Raw genomic sequence first — 6,947 nt, forward strand, 5'->3', positions numbered from 1 at the left:
TCCTATCTCCTGTATCTCCTGAATTGGCAGGAGGATTCTTTATCACTGAGCCACTGGGGAAGCCCATGTCATAGCTCTATATGTTATCAACATGAAAATTTAACATAATACCCCAACACTGAAGCTGCTGTATAGCACAGGCAGCTCAGCTTGGTACTCTATGATGACCTAGCGGGTGGGATGGGGATGGGTGGGAGAGAGGCTCAAGAGGGAGGGGATATATGTATACTTACAGCTGATTCACATTGTTGTACAATAGAAACTAACACAACATTGTAAAGCAATTACCTTCCCCATCCAAAGGATCTCTATTCCCAGCCCCCAAAGCTTTGTACCTTTGATTTCAGTTTTATTGTAATGTGTACTTAGCATGTTGTTAAATTGCTTCATATTTCTTTGCTGCTATGGTTAGCAATGTATAAAGGACCCTCAACTAATTGAATTAACAGTCTCTTAGTGGCTAGTTGGTGGTGGCTGAGCCACACACATAAATTGCTCCCGTGTGACTTCTCTGCTTCAAAGAGTGCTTGCTGAAGCACTTTATCTGTCCACCTTAACTGCATTTTAAGAGACATCAGAGGAGCTTTGAAAATTTCTAAGATGCACCTCAGACCAATTACCTAAGGATTTCTGAGGGTAGGACTATAGAATGGTATGTTTTTAAAGCTCCAACTTAAAGTGGGATTCCAATGTGCACTTATGTATCTAAGGTGATTTATGAGGTTGAGAACTGTGATGTTTAATTTTATGTATCAACTTGAATGAGCCAAGGGATACCCAGATATTTGGTCAGACATTATTCTGGATGTGTCTGTGGGGGTGTTTTAGACTGAAGTAAACATTCAAATCAGTAGCTGAGTAAAGCAGATTGGCCTTCCTAATGTGGATGGGGCTTATGCATCAGTTGAGGACTTGAATAAACAAAAAGAGTACGAGGGAACACCTCCTACTTGACAGCCTTTGAGCTGGGATACCAGTTTTTTCCTGCCTTTGGACTTGAGATGAAACATCGGTTCTTCTTGGATCTTGAGACCACCAGTTCTTGGACTGGAGCTACAGCTGATTTTTTTTCTTTTTTAAAATTTTATTTGTTTATTGGCTGTGTTGGGTCTTCATTGCTGTGCAGGCTTTTCTCTAGTTGTGGTGAGCAGGGGCTACTCTCTTAGTTGTGGTGCGTGGGCTTCTCATTGCAGTGGCTTCTCGTTGCACAGCATGGGCCGTTTTGTGCGTGAGCTTTAGTAGCTGTGGCATGTGGATTCAGTAGCTGCGGCTTCTGGACTCTAGAGCGCAGGCTCATAGCTGTGGTCACAGGCTTAGTTGCTCCACAACATGTAGGATCTTCCTGGACCAGCGATAAAACCCACATCTCCTGCATTGGCAGGCAGACTCTTTACCACTGAGCCACCAGGGAAGCCCCTCCCATCTATTCTTGAAGTTGATCTTTCTTGAGAAGTGATCAAATAGCACCAGTTGTTGAAGACAGCAATAAGGCCTGACCCTGATACTCCAGCTTTGATTCTGGATCAGTCTTTTGCCTTGAACTGATCAAGAATCACTTCCTTTAGAATCTTCAAGAGCAAATTTAAATGAGTATGCACTAACATCATCTTCTCTTTCAGATCTGCAACCATTTCTGGTAGAGATGTGTTGTGAATATCCATCTCAGGTGCATCTACTATGGCTTTTGCTTTTAAGAAGAAACACACCATTTTGTCACTGGAAAGGCAGAAGTGACCTCTCAAGGCAGCCAGGGCAGCATAGGTAGAATACAGATGGAAACCAATGGAAAAATCACAGGAACTACAGAGTAAAAGGTTTTAAGTGTTGCCTTTGAGGGAACTTTCAAGGCCAACGAGGAAGGGAGCCTCCTAAACTACATTATTGTGACTCTGGAGAAGCTCCTGGCCCCAGGGGCTCTCAACAGGTCTCAGGGGAGGTGCACAGAGTCAGTGAGCACAGCACGGTGCTGTGCATACTGGAACATGGAGCACCTCTCTGGTTGCAACCACCACAGCAGTCATGGGCTGGATGGCATCTCCTCCAGCTCCAGCCCTGCAGGGCTGAGCAGAGAAGACCCTTTCACCACTTGCATGTCTCACTCCATGGAAGTTGTAAAAGAAGGTTCATCAATCGCCTTCTTATCCCCATCACAAAAGTCACCCCACAGCTGCTTTGCAAAGTGAGAGCAATGCCTCTGAGGCTGAGCTGCCATCCTCCTGCCTATACTTGGTTCTTGAACAATGCCACTGTTGGGGTGCCGACCCTCAACTGTACAAAGTTATGTACAGTTAGCCCTTCATCTGCAAAGCTGCATCTGCAGAATCAACCAACCTTGGATGGTGTAGTAAGTATTTAGTGAAAAAATTTGCATATAAATGGACTTTTAAAGTTCAAACTGACGTTGTTTAAGGGTTAACTGTACATTATTGGCTGTCCTAGTTCTCAGGCCTTTGAACTTGGACTGCAACTACACCATTAACTCTTGTGGGTCCAGGTTGCTGACTGCAGATTCTGGGACCTGTCAACCTCCATAAATGTGTGAGACAATTCCTTACAACAAATCTATTTCTATATAGATATTCATCCTATTGGTTCTGATTCTCCAGAGAACCCTGACAAATACAGATTTTGGTACCATGAAGTAGAATGCTGCTGTAACAAATACCTAAAAATGTGGAAGCTGCTTTGGAACTGGAAAATAGGTGGAGGCCAGAGGAGCTTTGAGGTGCATGCTAATAAAAAGTCTATATTGCCATTAAGGGACTAGTGGTAGAAACATGGATGTTAAAGGTGATTCTGGTGAGAGCTCAGAAAGAAAAAGAGAGCTAGAGAGAAAGCCTGCATCTTCTTAGAAAATACTTAGCAGAATGTTTGTAGAAATGTGAATGTTAAAGACTATTCTCATGAAATTTCAAGTAGAAGTGAGGAATAGGTTATTGGAAACTGGAGGAAAGGTGCTCTTTATTATATAGTGGATAAGAACTTGGCTGAATTGTGCTGTAGTGTTTTGTGAAAGATTAAACTTGCCAGCAATGAAACTGGGTATTTAGCAAAGGTGATTTCTAAAGCAAAGTATTGAAGATGTAGTTTTAGTCATCCTTACTGCTTTTAATAAAATACAAGAGGAAAGAGATGAGTTGAAGAAAGAATCTTCAAGCAAAAAGGAACTGGAACTTAAAGACTGGAAAATTCTCAAAGTATCCATCACAAAAAAAATGAGGTAGATGTTCTGAAGAGAACTCTAAGGGTGTGGGTGGCTGAACAGCCTTTTAATGAGATTAAGATGAGTGTGAACCATAGATCCAATCAGTCATCTCAGCAGATGCCAGAAATAGAGATTATACCACCAGAAATGCTGCTAGCTTCAAGAAAATGGGATAGAATGAAGGAAGGTTGCTAACATGGGCTATCCTTCAAGAAAAGAGAATGATATGAAGGTGAGCTGCCTAACATAGGCCCAGGGGGCAAGGCTGTTTCCTTCCTGGTTTCAGAACCTGGGGCCCTTGAAAAAAGCCATGGTGAGGGCTCTCAGCAGAGAGCTGGAGGAGTAGGGCTGCCCACAGAGCCTTGAGGGTGACACTGCCACCTCAGTGGCCCCGAGGGCAATGCATCAAACCAAAGAGGATTATACTCAAGCCTTTAAGATCTAATGGAATTTCTCTTGCTAGGTTTTAGACTTGCCTCGGACCTGTCACTCTTTCCTTCTTTCCTGTCTCTTCCTTTTGGAACAACAATGTCTATACTATGCTTGCCTCCCCACTGTATTTTCAACATTTAACTTGTCTGGTTAGGAAAGGAGTTTTTCTTTAGGATGAGTCTCACCCATTTCTGATTTAGATGCTATTTAGGTTAGACTCTGGACTTTAGACTTTAGAGTTGATGCCAGAATAAATTAAAACCTTAGGGGTTGTAAGGATGGAGTACGTGTATTTGCTGCAGTCCATGGGGTCACTAAGAGTTGGATATGACTGAGCGACTTCACTTTCACTTTTCACTTCCATGCTTTGGAGAAGGAAATGGCAGCCCACTCCAGTGTTCTTGCCTGGAGAATCCCAGGGACAGGGGAGCCTGGTGGGCTGCCATCTATGGGGTCGCACAGAGTCGGACATGACTGAAGTGACTTAGCAGCAGCAGCAGGGGTCAGAATGTTATGGACTGAATATGCCCCCTCAATTCATATGCTTAAGTCCTAACCCCCCAGTGTGACTATATTTGGAGATAGGGTTTATTGGGGGGTGACATGGGTTTAATGAGGCCATAAAAGTGGGGCCTTAAATCAATAGGGCTGGCATCCTTATAAGAAGAGGAAGAGACACTGGAGTCCTCTCTTCCTCACGTGAGGATGCACATCTGTACGCTAGGAAGAGAGCTCTCACCAGAAACCAGACTGACCAGTACTTTGATCCTGGGCTTTCCAGCTTCCAAAGCTATAAGAAAATAAATTTCTGTTGTCTGAGTTACACAATCTATAGAATTTTGTTATGGTAGCCTGAGTAGACAAATATAAGGACCATCTAAAGGAGATAGCAATCACTGCCCCCACACATATCCCCTTCTAAAATAATCTACCCTCACCTGCCTCATGGGGTACATGCTCCTGTGTCCTCAGCTTATTGGTCAGGGTGAGCACCTGACCCAGAGACTCTATCCATGGGCCCCTGAAACATTTCACACATAAACCCCACAGATCAGAGTTTCATTTACGCTCATAAGATCTTCTGTTGCATTGTGATTTCTCTAGGCATAACTCACTTTAGGGTAAGTTACTTGGTCAGATCTTAGCACCTACCTGAAAAGCTCATTGTAACTGATTTTGAAACTTGAGGCACTTTGCAAAAAGGACAGGTTTAAAAGGACAGCAGTTAGGATCTTTCAGATGCAAAGGTCAGAATGTGAGTGTGGGACACCTATAGGAGAATGGCTAAGAAGTAGGTGAGGGTGGGGAGATTGAAGGACACAAGGCACTGCAGTTTTCTCTGGGATGATTCTTTACACCTCACCTCCATTTCGTCTTGAGGGTGGCCTTTGTCATAACTGTCCTAATCAAAGCAAATTTGACTGTAAGGGTTAAAGACCCATTCAAAGTTACTTATGTATTGGGGGAGGGGTCGTTATTAAATGGATACAGTGGAAGTCTAGCGGGACTTCTTGGGAAACTACAGTTATTTCTTCCTCTTTCCCCCACCTTGCTCCTTACCACCAGGCCCTGTGGCTTCTCATGTTAGTTCACCTGGGCAGGTCTACCCATCCTCTCTTACAAAGGCTCTCTCAGCCACCTCAAGGTGGGATGGGCCTGGCCGGGGTTGTCAATCATAAAACATCCACTGAGGAAATTCATGCTGAAAATTTCTGTTCAGATTGTTAGAAATGTCCAAAGATACCTTATTTTGTCTATTTTAAGTCCTAAATAATTAAATTTAAGTTTGGATAATAGGCATACTGAGTGAAGTATTATGACTCATTTTCTGATAAAAATTTTGTGTTAACCACAAATTTCTTTTATTTAAAAAAACTCTATTGTAAAGTATTTCTAAAATGTTTACTTTCCTCTCTTTTTAAGATAGTGACAATATTTGCTCCCTTTTGGTGATACGTGAATCCTAAGTTTTAATAGCAATTCCCATGGAAGAGATCTCAGGGAAAAGTAGAAACAGTACTGAGTTTAGAGAGTCAGAACACTACATTCATCCCAGCTGTATCAGCCAAGGAACCTCTGGCATGTCACTGAGCCTCTCTGAGCCCTGCTTTCCTCATATGAGAAAGAGGAAATGACGGTAGAAATACTTTTCTTTTTATCTGGGGGTAATCACTCTCAATTTATATGTAAAATTAACTTGAAAGTTGAAAGCTTCAGCTTTTATCTCTGGTATATAGGACTTGTACTATAAATGTTTGTTGAATGACTTTTACAGTGTGAATGATCTCCATATACAAGGACAGGAAATTGGGCTGAATTTGTGCATGCTGCTGCTGCTAAGTCACTTCAGTCATGTCCGATTCTGTGCGACCCCATAGACAGCAGCCCACCAGGCTCCCCCGTCCCTGGGATTCTCCAGGCAAGAACACTGGAGTGGGTTGCCATTTCCTTCTCCAATGCAGGAAAGTGAAAAGTGAAAGTGAAGTCGTTCAGTCGTGTCCAACCGTCAGCGACCCCATGGCCTGCAGCCTTCCAGGCTCCTCCATCCATGGGATTTTCCAGGCAAGAGTACTGGAGTGGGGTGCCATTGCCTTCTCCGGAATTTGTGCATATTCTAGATCATATTAGGGTTTTTTTTTTTTTTTTTATACCAAATTCCTCATAGGAACTAGTTATTTTGGCTTTTTTTTTTTTTTTCCACAAAGTGAAAGTAGTAAAGTAGGAAAACAAATATATAAGTTGAGGGCTCATTCACTGAGCATATGTTTAACTAAGTTGCTACTGTACAAGAAAGTCATTAATAGTGTATTCGTTTCTTTTAAGCTTATTCAGCAAATACTCACCAAGGATACTGGGAACATGTTGTTGAATAGACATGATCCTTGTCCTCATGGAGCTGATAAGTCTCGTACTTGAAACACTCACACATCAAAAACGCACTAAGGATATACTCTCTATCTCCCCTGGCCTATTTTCGGAGTTCCTGCAAATGTTTCTTTTGACCAGGGCCTAGAACGAGTTGGGGGAAGCAGGACAAACACCAAGGTCCAGCAACTGAGAAGAGGGCTTGGGCCTGAATATAAATCCCACATAATAATTTTTAGATCACTGTCCTTGGCTGAGGTGGGGGAGAAGATTTTTTTCACCAAAGCTGGAACATTGACTATATATAACAGTATACAAATGTCATGTCTTGTCTCTACTCCAATGTACTAACACTATTTCAATAGCTACTCCAATAGCTAACACTATTTGAGAGTCTGTCCAGGGTCAGGCACTGTACTGAACACTTTCCATGTTTTGTCTTTAA

The 6,947-nt window shown here is 42.6% G+C and overlaps 1 pseudogene; it reads right to left on the reverse strand.

Moving 5' to 3' along the window:
- Positions 1-1,481: 1,481 nt before the first annotated feature.
- On the reverse strand, positions 1,482-3,938 carry LOC113898282 (annotated as a pseudogene).
- Positions 3,939-6,947: the final 3,009 nt, after the last annotated feature.

This window comes from Bos indicus x Bos taurus, chromosome 9 (genome assembly GCF_003369695.1).
Source record: "Bos indicus x Bos taurus breed Angus x Brahman F1 hybrid chromosome 9, Bos_hybrid_MaternalHap_v2.0, whole genome shotgun sequence".
Lineage (NCBI taxonomy): Eukaryota > Metazoa > Chordata > Mammalia > Artiodactyla > Bovidae > Bos > Bos indicus x Bos taurus.